The 13362-nt window shown below is 45.7% G+C and overlaps 1 long non-coding RNA gene across 2 annotated transcripts in view; it reads right to left on the reverse strand.

Annotated features, from left to right (window-relative positions):
* Positions 1 to 489: 489 nt before the first annotated feature.
* LOC134986602 (uncharacterized) overlaps positions 490 to 13362 on the reverse strand; it is a 62603-nt gene continuing 49730 nt past the window's right edge. The window contains exon 4 of one of the 2 annotated variants that reach the window (XR_010192467.1): positions 490 to 890. This is a non-coding gene — a long non-coding RNA (uncharacterized LOC134986602). Of the gene's footprint in view, positions 891 to 11856; positions 11933 to 13362 lie in introns of those variants that run through there. The other variant, XR_010192462.1, reaches the window with a different exon arrangement.

Genomic DNA, 13362 nt, shown 5'->3' on the forward strand with positions numbered 1-13362 from the left:
GCAGCGGGTACTCAGTACTACCTGCCACACACTTTGCACCCGTGACCGCCATTACCACAATTATAATGCGCCACAAAGTAACAAGACCATGGTGCTTGGCAGCATGACAGTGCCTCCCAGTTTGTCAGGGTTACTGGGAGCACAACGGTGATGTCATGACGCCACATCACACTTCCTCCTCTGGCAGCTGTGGCTGGCGTGAAGATAGGAGCCTGATTGCACTTTCCTGCAGCGTCTCTCGCTGGGAGCATTCATTTCTAATATAATGTGGACACTACTATACAGTATGTCTATTATTATGGGGGTATTACTACATATTTCTATTGTAATGTGGACACTACTATATATTTCTATTATACCAGGAGTACTACTACACTATATATTCCTGTTATAATGGAGGCATTATTATATATTGTTATTACATTGGGGGCATTACTATATATATTTATTATACTGGGGGCATTACTATATATTTCTATTATACTGGGGGTATCACTATATATTTCTATTATACTGGAGGTAGTACTATATATTTCTAGCCTTGCCTCCAGAGTGCAAAGAAAAGGGGCTTGTAGTGTCGCACCGCCACTAGTGTCATGTAGCCACTCCCACTTGTGCCATGTGACCACGCCCCCTCACAACACATGACCACGCCCATTTTCGTGACTCCGTACCACTAAGAAAATATTTCTACTTGCACCACTGAGTACACTGTGATATCACACACACTTGAAATGAAAACAACACGGGCATCCGGGGACAACGCAATATGGCAAGGCTCTCTCCCGGATCATGTCCCAGTGTACAGCAGGTAAGGGTCTTGCTGCTTCTTGTACTCATCATCTGTATTCCACAGCTTCCACGTCCCATCTTTAGACACCGTGGCCAAACTGTGGGGAAAATAGGAATTATAAATAGTACACAACATAACATAAGAATATATTATATCTTCTTTGTATTATTTTAATCACTTTTATAGTCAAAACTCTGGAGTAAAGTCTCTCCCCTGTCTATCTTTTCTGCACAGCTCTGATCACAACTCACCAAATTTCCAGCATTATACGTATACTGCTGCACCTGTGTTTAATGCCCACATGAACCCTTGGGCTCATATATTGTGTAAATTATGTAGTGTGTAATTCTGGCTCTGGTACTAGCCAGTGCCTCCTGAGCCATTTACCTCACCACACGTCCCTGCTCTGTAATATTCTAGACTACTTTGCTAGTCTTTTTGTACATACTGTTTGGTACAGATCGATTGGTGTTTTGCTGAGTCTGCAGTGCGAATATGACGCCGATCAACTGACAGTGGCTTTGATGGATAAGGTGTCTATTGATTAATTGTGATTACCTTTGCTTAACCAATAAGCTAGCTTATCTCTAAAATAATGACACAGACACAATAAGTCACGGACAACAACTGTGTAAGTTTAAAAGGTCATTAATGTATTTATTAAGTTGAATGACCTTTCTGGTAAGGGATGGCAAGGAAAACGCTTGATGACCAGCTCTTGCCAATTGATGTTATACAATAATGGTGCCGACTTAACTTAACTGGCATGGTCAGATTTCATGCAACTGCACCGTCCCACCCTGTCCCCCCATTTTTGACGAGGAGATCCGTTCTGCAGATTATTATTATTATTATTACATTTTATTTATAAGGCGCCACATGTGTTTCGCAGCGCCGTACAAAGGACAGTACAGGGGACAAAACATAGCATTACAGTAAATAAATAACAGAGATAGAGTACAGGTAACATAGAGCACCACACATTCTCAAGACATAATACAGCTAAGATGTAAGTATTGGGGGAGTGATCATCGTACTACTAGAGGCTGGTGGCCATAGATGGAGATGAGCCTTTACTAGCAGGATAAAGATGGTCGTTGAGTAGGGGAGAGCTGTGAGTGAAATGTGTTGAGACGAGGGCTTAGATAACAAGAGGAAAGAGGGCCTGCTCTGAAGAGCTAACAATCTAATGGGGAGGGGCGACAGACAGATGACAAGAGGTGCAGGCAAGTGGGAGGTAGCCTGATGGCAGTATGCAAGCAAAGCTGAGATGTTCACGGCATGAGGCAGGGGGGTGGAGGCGCGGCTTCAGCACTGGGTTATGCATCAGGAGGGTATGCTTTGATGAATAGGTGGGTTTTTAGTGCCCGTTTGAAGCTTTGCAAGGTCGGGGAGAGTCTAATGGAGCGGGGGATAATATAATGTTTAAATATTTTTAAAAATACTTTTTCAACTTTATTAAATAAAATGAATTTTAAAAAACAATGTTAATGTTTTTGAAGGGAAAAATCGTCAGTTAAGTGGTTTTAAACACCCCCACTTTTATAATATGAGGCGATTAAAACGCCTCATCCGGCCAAAAGCATAACCTGCATTGAAAAGGCAAACACCACCCTTCACTACGACATAGCGTGACCATTTCCTACAGAAAATGCCCATCGTCCCCCCATACGGGCAGAACTCACTAGCCGTCCTTGGAAAGGGTAGATGTCCCTCAAAGACCATTTATGCCCCATGTGGCCGCTGGTCAAAAGCGCCTTCTCGCTGTAAGTAAAATTTAAATTGAAAGCCAAATATCAGCCAAATCAGAGAGCAGCAAAATAACAAAAAGGCGGAGGGTGGGCGGGCTTTCCAGGCACTCAGAACGAAGTGCTGCTGCTGTCTCTATCTATATATACCCCTCATATGCTACCTCCCCTACATACCCTGATAGGCTAAGACAAAACACAACCAAACCCTTCAAGGGGAAGGGGGGGGGGGGCTAATCTAACTATCATCATTAACCCATCACAAACCAAAGACCCCTTATATAATTTAGTGCCTACACAGCTCTCATTTACTCTAGTTTTAAACAGCTATAGGAACGCTAATAAGAATGTACTTGGACTCAGTGCTTTTTAATATCTTTGTTAGGGACATTGGGTATGCTTATGCAATAGGGTAGACACACCAGGAGGGGTGAAGCAAATGATTGAGGATTTAGGCAGACTAGAGGAATGGTGAAGAATGTGGAAGATACAGTTTAATGCCAAATAATGAAAAATTATGTACTTGGGTCTCAAATTTAAAAAGATAAATGTATTAATGGCACTATCGTGGAAACTATTGAGGAGGAAAGGTATCTAGTAGTCACTGTTTCAGGTGACTTAAAGGCAGGTAAGCAATGTGACAAAGTAATGAGGAAGGCTAGATGCTTGGTTGCATAGGGAGAGGAATCAGCAGCAGAAAGAGAGAGGTAAAAATGGCGCTGTATTGGTCATTGGTACTGCCTCATCTAGAATACTGTGTTCAGTTATGGAGGTCATATCTTCAGAAGGATATAAATACATAAGAGACTATACAAAGAATGTCAACTTAAATGGTACATGCAAAACATATCCAAAATATCTTCCGTATCTAATCCATGCTCTCATTATCTCCTGCATTGATTATTGCAATAGTCTTCCTACTGTTCTTAACAAAAAGAGACTCTCACCACTACAATCCATTCTGAATGCAGCTGCGAGGCTAATCCTTCTCGCTAGACATTCATCAACTGCGGATCCACTCTGTCAGTCCCTCCATTGGTTACCTATTTTCTACCGTATTCAATATAAAATACTGTTACTCACACACAAGGCCATTAACCAAACTAAACCAACGTACATCTCTTCGCTTATCTCAAAATATCTCAAACCCGACCTCTTCGCTTTTTACAAGATCTACGTGTCTCATCCACACTCATTATTCGCTCCCATTCCCGATTTCATTGGGCTGCCCATTTTGTGACATGCCCTCACATGCAGACTCTCCTCTAGTCTCCAAACCTTCAAAGTGTTCCCTAAAAACTCACCTCTTCTGGCAAGATTATCAAATTCCAGAACCACCCACATGACCTTTATAAACTTTCCTATCCAATCGTCACTGTACAGTCCGAACATATCCTGACATATTTTCTCTTTCTTTACTTTCACATCCTCCTGGGCCCAGGCCAATACTGCTGTGCGACCATATCATACAGCCCACCTAGAACCTTTGCAATCTGGTGGACCATTTTGCAATGAATAATACCTTCCCTTGTGTATCAATGCCAGTAGGGAATGCCCAATTTTAAATCGGAAAGGGCATAATAAAAATGTTTTATTATTCACATTGTGTGATGTATCAATGTATATTGTACTGAGGAAAATGTAGTAGGCTGACAACTAGTTGAAACTGAATTACTTTGCTGGGACAAAGCTTGTTTACAATACAGCCCATAGGAGACACTGCACACCATAGGTGTCAGATCTCCTTTGATGTAGGGCAGGGGTGGGGAACCTTTTTTCTACCAAGGGCCATTTGGATATTTATAAAATCCTTCGGGAGCCATACAAAACTTTTCAACTTAAAAATTAGCCTGCCCCAAGTCAGTAGTTATGCCCCCAGTCACTTGTTATGCCCGATTAGATCTGCCCCCAGTCATTTGTTATGCCCCATTATGCTGGGTACACACTGGCAGATATATTGGCCAATCAGTTGGTTGTCCAATATATCTTTTGCTGATCTGCAGTACAAGCAATATGTCTGTGAAAGCCGTCTTTCACAGATATATTGCATCTGCTCTGCGGCACAGCAGATGACCAATATATCTGCAGATATATTAGTGCATCTTTCAGTGTATATGAACAATCTCCATCTGCTTATATAGCTGCAGATCGATTGAACAGCAGATATGTCTTTAAAGGCCCGTACACACTGGTCGATATATCGGCCGTTCTCCTGAACGGCCGATATATCGCGGGACCGTCGGCCAGTGTGTACGGCCGATACGTCTGTGAACTCCGTCGTTCACAGACGTATCGCGTCGGCCGCGCAGCACAGCCGACGGCCAATATATCTACCGATATATTGTTGGCGCGTCGCTGTGTGTGTACGGGGCGGTCGGCCGACCGCCCGTACACATGCTGTGGCCGCCGACGGTGATTGACAGGTGAACTGGGCGGGCGTGTGTACACGCCTGCCCAGTTCATGACGTCAGTCCCCGACGGATCGGGCAGTGTGTATGCTGAACACACTGCCCGATCCGGATCGTCCATAGATATATCTGCAGATCAATTGATCTACAGATATATCTGTTAGTGTGTACCCACCTTTAGATATATTGGTGCATTTTTCTGTGTGTATGAACAACCACCATCTGCAGATATATCTGCAGATCGATTGAACAGCAGATATATCTGCCAGTGTGTACCCAGCTTTAGATATGCCCACTGTCAGTTGTTTTGGCACATTAGATATGCCCCGTCAGTTGTTATGCCCCATTAAATATGTCCCCTGTAGTTATGCCCCATTAGATATGCCCCCTGCAGTTATTCCCCATTAAATATGCCCTCTAGTAGCGCTGCTTACACACACACACACACACACACACACACACACACACACACACACACACAATAAAAAAATAAAAAAACACAATGCTCACCAGCCCTGTTCCTGCTTCCGGACCACTGCCCTCCCTCTCCTCGGAACTATGGGAGAGATGTCAAGACGTCTCTCCCATAGCGCCGCACAGCCACACATGTACACTGCCTGAGCCAGAAGCTGGAGCTCAGGAGTGGGCTCCTGCGTCTGGCTGCTGCTGAGGAACTGGGCGCCCGCTGGTGGTAAAATCTCAGTGGGCACCCGGCATCTCCTCTCATTTAGGTGAGCCTGTCCGGGCCGGATCAAGTGGTTTTGAGGGCCTTATACGGCCCTCGGGCCTGAGGTTCCCCACCCCTGATGTAGGGGAAGAGTTTGCATGGAGAATGCCTTTAGTCCCATCCGTCCTGAGTAGGCCCATAAAACCTACACAGTATGGCTTGGCATTCCAGACCTTTTAAGCTTCAAGTAATCAAGGAAGCCCCTCAGAGACACTATGGCCAGAAGAATGTGAACTGTTCTTACTGAGGCATGTTGTAAAAACTAGTCCAGGCTGATTACAAGACCAAATCTGCAAGCTTCAAACAGCAATAGAGATAAGAGCATCCGCTCTTGCTCGAGTGACCCAGAGAACCCATAGCATAACCTTAAAATCAATCAATTCTGGTTTTGAAAGGGATAAAAGGAATCCCAAGGGGTGGGGGCTGCAAGTGAGCTGCAGTGGGTTTAAATATGAGAAACACTCCTACTTGAATGCTGGTTTACAGCTGCCTCACCAGCTATCTCTCTGACAACTCCATCCTTCATCCCCTACAATCTGGCTTTTGCACACTCCACTCCACTGAGACTGCCCTGGTGAAAGTCACCAATGACCTGCTTATGGCCAAATACAGGGGCCACTTCTCTCTACTTATCCTTCTTGACCTCTCTGCTGCCTTCAACACTGGATCATCCTCTCCCCATCCGCACACTCCAAAACATTGGCCTTTCTAGCACTGTCCTTAACTGGTTTACCTCTTATCACACTGCAAAGAATTATTTATTAGCAGTTCTGCTAATCTTTCGTTCGCTATTCTGCTAAGCTAAGATACACTCCGAGAGGGCGGCGGCCTAGCGTGTGCAATGCTGCTAAAAGCAGCTAACGAGCGAACAACTCGGAATGAGGGCCAATATCTCTATCACTGTGGACAACACCATCTTCTCCCCCAGAGCCGGCCCTAACCAATATGATGCCCTAGGCAAGATTTTGGCTGGTGCCCCCTAGCACCACCGCTGGTTCTGCATCTGACCTTGCACCTCTTTCCCAGCACCATCACCCCTCACCCATAGCAGTCCTTGTACCCCCTATATTTTAAATAGGAACAGTTCGCACATTTGACGCACAGCCCAAAAAGGGGAATCTTCTTGCTGGGAAGGGGCATGGCCACACAATAGTGACCCCAATTCTAATTACGCCACACAGTACTGCAACTTTATTCACATTTTATCTTGTGATAGTGTCCATAATTCATATTACATCCCACAGTAGTATCACTTTACCTTATAAACGTTACTCCTCACAGTAGAGCCCCTTATTCACATTACATCACACTGAATTGCTCCTTATTCACATTACACCACACCTTATTGCTCTTTATTCACATTAGACGACACAGTAATGCCCTTTCTATATGCAACGCCACATAGTAGAGCACCTTATACACATAATGCCACACATTAGTAATGCATTTATACACAATTCCACACAGTAATGCCCCTTATACATATGAGACACATTAATGTCCTTATAAACATAATGCACCTTACACATTATGACAACCTTTATTAATGCCCTTTTACACATAATGTCCCTTACACATATGCCGCACATTATTAATGCCCCTTATACACATAATGACACACATAGTGCCCCCATACACATTTGCTGCACATTATTAGTGCCCCTATACACATAATGACACACATACAGTAGTACCCTGTTACACATATGCCGCACATTATTAATGCCCTTATACACATAATGACACACATAGTGGCCCTTTACACATATGTTGCACATTATTAATGCATTTTTACATGACACACATAATGCTCCTTACACATATTCCGAACACTACTGCACAACCAACCCACTCACATGCACACAGCACTCACACTGCCACTAACACTGTGGCCTCTGCTTGGACACAGATGTGTCCTCACAAATCTTGCATCAATGCTAACGTCGGGCACCTTTTTTTTAATGAAAATGCATCTTATTTGCATTGCTATGTGGCCAGGATGCACAAGCAGATTCTGCCGATTAAAATGATATGCAGCATACCTATATACTGTGTGAGACTGTGGCTGTATCTGCATATGAAATGCTACATACAGAATATAGGCATGCCGCATATCATTTTAATCAGCAGAAGCTGCTGATGCCCCTAGGCATATCAAATGCCCTAGGCAATTGCCTAGTTTGCCTATGCCTATGGCCGGCTCTGTACAGAGCCGGCCCTAACCAATATAATGCCCTAGGCAAGATTTTGTCTGGTGCCCCCTAGCACCACCGCTATTTCTGCCTCTGACCCTGTACCCCTTTTCCAGCACCATCACCCCTCACCCATAACAGTCCTCATTTTGGTGTTGCTATCCCCTATATTTAAAATAGGAACAGTGTGCACAGGGGTGTGTTTTTGCTGGCAAGGCACATGGGCACACAATAGTACCCTTAATTCAAATTATGCCACACAGTGGTGCAACTTTATTCACATTTTATTATGCAATAGTGTCCCTTATTCACGTTACATCACACAGTAATACCACTTTACAATATATACGTTACTCCTCACAGTAGTGCCCTTTATTCACATTACACCACACTGAATTGCTCCTTATTCACATTACACAACTTCATAATGCTCTTTATTCACAATAGACCACACAGTAGTGCCCTTTATATACATTATGCCACACATTAGTAATGCATCTATACACATAATACCACACAGTAATGCCCCCTCACACATATGACACACATTATTAATGTCCTTATAAACATAATGCGCCTTACACATTCTGCCAACCTTTATTAATGCCCTTATACACATAATGTCTTTTACACATTTGCTGCACATTATTAATGCATTTATACACATGACACGCATAATGCCTCTTATGCCGAACACTATTGCACAATCAACCTACCTGCACACAACACTTTCATGGCTGCTAACACTGTGACCTCTGCCTCTGCTTGGATACAGATGTGTCCTCATACATCTTGCCTCAATACACCATACAGCAGGAGATGCCTTGTGTGAGTCAGCTGGCAGCTCTCCTAATGTCGGACAACTTTTTTTTATGACAATGCATCTTATTTGCATTTCTGTATGACTAGGATGCACAAGCAGCTTCTGTTGAATAAAATGATATGCGGCATGCCTATATACTGTGTGCGACTGTGGCTGTATCTGCATACGAAATGCTACACACAGAATATAGGCATGCCACATATCATTTTAATCAGCATAAGCTCCTGGTGCCCCTAGGCATGCCAGATACCCTAGGCAGTTGCCTAGTTTGCCTATGCCTAGGGCTGACTCTGCTCTCCCAAAGTGCAATTAAACTTATCATCCACTCACTGGACATCTCACGACTCGACTACTGCAATGTTCTTCTCACTGGCCTCATTCGCTCCCATCTCGCTCCCCTCCAATCTGTCCTCAACTCCGCAGCTAGGCTTATCTTCCTCTCCTGCTGCTCCACTTCTGCCACTCCCATTTGTCAAGATCTGCACTAGCTCCCATTCCCCTACAGAATCCTCTTCAAACTCCTCACCCTCACAAACAAGGCCATCTCTAATTCCACTGCTCCCTACGTCTCCAACCTCCTCTTCCTTCATACGCCCCCCACCACCTCACCTCTACCCTGGTCACTGCTTCCCATGCTCAAGATCAAGATTTTGCCCGTGCTGCACCCCTTCAGTGGTCACGCTCCCCGCTCCATCAGATTCTCTCCGACCTTGCAAAGTTTCAAATGGGCACTGAAAACCCACCTGTTCACCTAAGCGTACCCTTCCAATGCATAACCTAGTCCTGAGGCTGCTCCTCCAAACCCCTGCCTCATGCTTTGACCATCTCTGCTTTGCTTACATCCTGCCAACAGGCTACCTTCCACTTGCTTGCACCTCATGTCATCTGTCTGTTGCCCCTTCCCACTAGATTGTTAGCTTCTCAGAGCAGGGCCCTCATCCATCTTGTTGTCAAAGCCCTCTTCTCCTCACATTTCACTTACAGCTCTTTCCTACTCACCGACCATCTTTACCCGCATATTCTCCTGCTGGTAAAGGCTCATATTTATCTATGGCCACCAGCCCCTAGTACTACGCTGATTACTCCCTCGCCATTTACATCTAAGCTGTATTATGTATTGAGAATTGTGGTGCTCTTTGTTACCTGTACTCGATTTTTGTTATTTTTTTTACTGTTATGTTAAGTTATGTCTCCCTGTACTGTTCTATTGTATGCCCTTTGTACGGCGCTGCAAAACACTTGTGGCGTCTTAGAAATAAAATGTAATAATAATAGTAAAACACTCCACAGATAGTGTTCATTGTCGTGATGTAATCCATCAGATCATGATGAAACCGAAACCACAGGAAAAGACTTCACTTCCATACCATCGTTCGATACTACAGGTGATCTGAGTGGTGTTTTCTTACCTTTATTTTATTTCTTGAAATTGTTATTACTTGTGTGACTATTTAAATTATTGTAATCTTGCAAGCTTTTTTTTTGTAACTATGGGGGTCATTCCGACCCAATCGCTTGCTGCAGTTTGTCGAAGCGCAGCGATCGGGTCGGAACTGCGCATGTGCCGGTGCCGCAGTGCGCCGGTGCATGGTGGCCATTGGTGCCTAGCGATCGCCTCTGAGACAGAGGCGGTCGCTGGGCGGGAGGGGGCAGAACGGCGGCGTTAAGCCATTGTTTATGGTGAGCGGTCCGGCCAACGCAGGCGTGGCCGTACTGTTGGGGGGGGGCATCCGCGGCAGCTGCATGATGTCACATGCAGTCGCTGCGGGCCAGGGAGCGATGAGTAGCTCCCACGCTAAAGCTGCGCTGGCCGGGAGCTACTCTTGAAGTGCAAAGGCATCGCTGCTGTGCGTTGCCTTTGCACTTCTGCGGGGGGAGGGGGGCGGCACTGACATGCGGGGCATCCCCCCGCATGTCAGTGTGAATGATCGTAGCTGTGCTAAATTTAGCACAGCTACAATCAACTCGGAATGACCCCCTATAAGCTTTGAAGTTCTGTGTTTTCGGACCCGTGGCCCATGTTACCTATTTTTCAAGAATAAATAATTGTGTGTGCGGATGAGAGCTGAAGATTGCCCTGGGTATGGTCCCAAAAGTCACTTCAGATGGTGGCAGTAAGCGTGTTGATTAACCACACATGCTGAGGTAATCAGAAAGTGCCACGGGTGGCGATTCTCAGAATGGCGTATCTGGAGAATTAGCACACCAGAGTTGTGACAATGCTTATTTCCCTATAGATTGTAAGCTTGCGAGCAGGGCCTTGCTACCTCTATGGGGGTCATTCTGACCCGATCACACGCTGCAGTTTTTCACAACTGTGCGATCGGGTCAAAACTGCGCATGCGCCGGTGCCGCAGTGCGCTGGCACATGCCAGGCCGTCGTTGCCTAGTGATCGCCTCTGCCTGATTTACAGGCAGAGGCAGTCACTGGACGGGAGAGGGCGGCACGGTGGCATTTGGCCGCCATTTTCTGGACACAGTCCGGCGAACGCAGGCTTGGCCGGACCGTGTGTGTGTGTGTGGGGGGGGGTCCGCAGCGACTGCGTGACATCACACACAGCCGCTGCGACCCTGGCAGCGACAAGTAACTCCTGGCCAGCCTCAGGAGCTGCGCTGGCTGGGAGTTACTCTACAAGTACAAAAGCATCGCCGCTGGGCAATGCTTTTGCACTTGTGTGGTGGAGCCAGGCTGGGCCAGACATGCGGGGCGGACTTGCCCTATGCTGGGCGTCCCCCCGCATGTCTGTGTCAGTGATCGTCATGTGCAAAATTTAGCACAGCTACGATCAGGTCGGAATGACCCCCTATGTCTCTTATTACCCAGTTTTATTTTATCACTGTTGTTTCCAAATGTAAAGCGCAATGGAATTTGCTGTGCAATATAAGAAACTATAAATAAATAATGCCCTACTGCACAAAACTTACCAGAAAGACTAAAAGATATGTATAGTCTGGGCAAAAAAAACAGAGATTGGTGGGGATAAAAAGACAGCGCACTGGGTTACTTAATTACAAAAACCGGTATCATATACTTAATTTTAAGAAGCAAATTATGGTTCTAGAATGAACACTTGGATATAGATGATTGATTTAAGGCCCTTTTTTTGGTGCCTTGCTATTCATGTTATACGTTGTAATGTTTATGTGAGTCTTTTGAAGTCAATAAAAGTTAAGTTTTAATTTATTAAGGAGTGCCCCAACATAGAGAGTTGTCTTTTTTCTCCTTGTCCTTATGTATAGTCTGGAGCAGAAAAGAGAAAGGGGGGACATTATAGAAATGTACAAAAAATATCAAGGGTTTTAACATAAAGAAAAAGAAGTATTAGAACAGGAGGACATGTGCTGAAACTGGAAGGAGGTAGACTCAAAGGAAACTTGAGTAAAATTGACTTTACAGAAAGGGTGGTAGATAAGTGGAGCAGGGTGGGTAGTATATGGATCTGGGCTGGTGGTGCATGGGGTCCATGTGTCTGTGGATGTGTCATCAGTGAGCCAGGTTAGACACATGGCAGAATTATTGTTCTTTCAGTCCCTGCTGACTGACTTCAATCTAGCGGGAAGTGCTGATTATATCTAGCAGCAGCTGGGGAAAGGTAGAGAGAGGTACAGGTCACTGTATATTCACCCCCACAGCATGCCGCTGCTCCTGGCTAATGGCACCCGGTAGTGTCCGCTGGCCAGAGCAGATAACTGCTTCCGGGCTGCTTTCCAGCAGTGGAACACAAATCCTGAAGCACCACGGACAGTGTCGGCCAGTCAGACCGGCAGTGATGGCTGGGTTGTACCAGCCAAGTGGGAACCTACCCGCTGCCCTGGCAGCCCAATCCACCCCAGGCTCCTAGATAGGATGCATCTTGCATAACAACTGGGACTTCCAGTCTGTGGGTGTAGTGGTGCAAGGCAAAGATTTTGTGTCCAGGACTCAGTCCCGAGCAGCTTCCCCCAAATACCACCCCCCCTCCCGATCCCCCATGTGAATAATGGCCGCTGTGGCAATGAAGGAGTTAATCCCTGTGCTGCATCACCATCTTAAAATGTCCCTCTCGGCGCCAATTTCAAAATGTATTAGCAGCACTAGGCACCGAGTATTACATTTTTTTTATTTGGGTGTCTTTGAGGTGCTGCATCCGCCCTCTTCGGCGGTTCCTGTTATCCCCCGGTGTGCTGCACTGGGGTCTGAGAAACCCATCCCAGGAGCCACTGCAGCACTATGTGCCAACCGCTGGGGTCCAGGAGCTCTGCACCAGCATTGCAAGGTGGCAACACATCATGTTAACCCACAGGAGGGAACTCTTTGCCCCCTCCCAGGAAAACGGAATGCCTTCCCAGACAGCCTCCGAAATAAGAGTTGCATGGGAAAGCATAGAGAAAGCTGGCCCACCCAGCCAGCTGTTTTTAGGGCACTCCAAAGAGCTTCCCCTCCCAGAAGTGCAGCATGGTCTACATACACTCCTTTTTTCCCAATTCATCAAACTCTGAAAATACTGTCTAAAACTTTTGAAATTTGATTGGGGGGGGGGGGGGTTGCCATCTACAGATGGCAACTTTTCTCGATGCCCTGCTCCTTCCTATGGGAAGAAGGCTGAGTTATGAAAAGGGATCAAATCAGATCTCTCTGCCCCTGTTCGTATCCCTCCGCTGGAAATTGGAATCTTCATGCTCATGCGTGAA

This window comes from Pseudophryne corroboree, chromosome 2, assembly GCF_028390025.1.
Source record: "Pseudophryne corroboree isolate aPseCor3 chromosome 2, aPseCor3.hap2, whole genome shotgun sequence".
NCBI classification, from domain to species: domain Eukaryota; kingdom Metazoa; phylum Chordata; class Amphibia; order Anura; family Myobatrachidae; genus Pseudophryne; species Pseudophryne corroboree.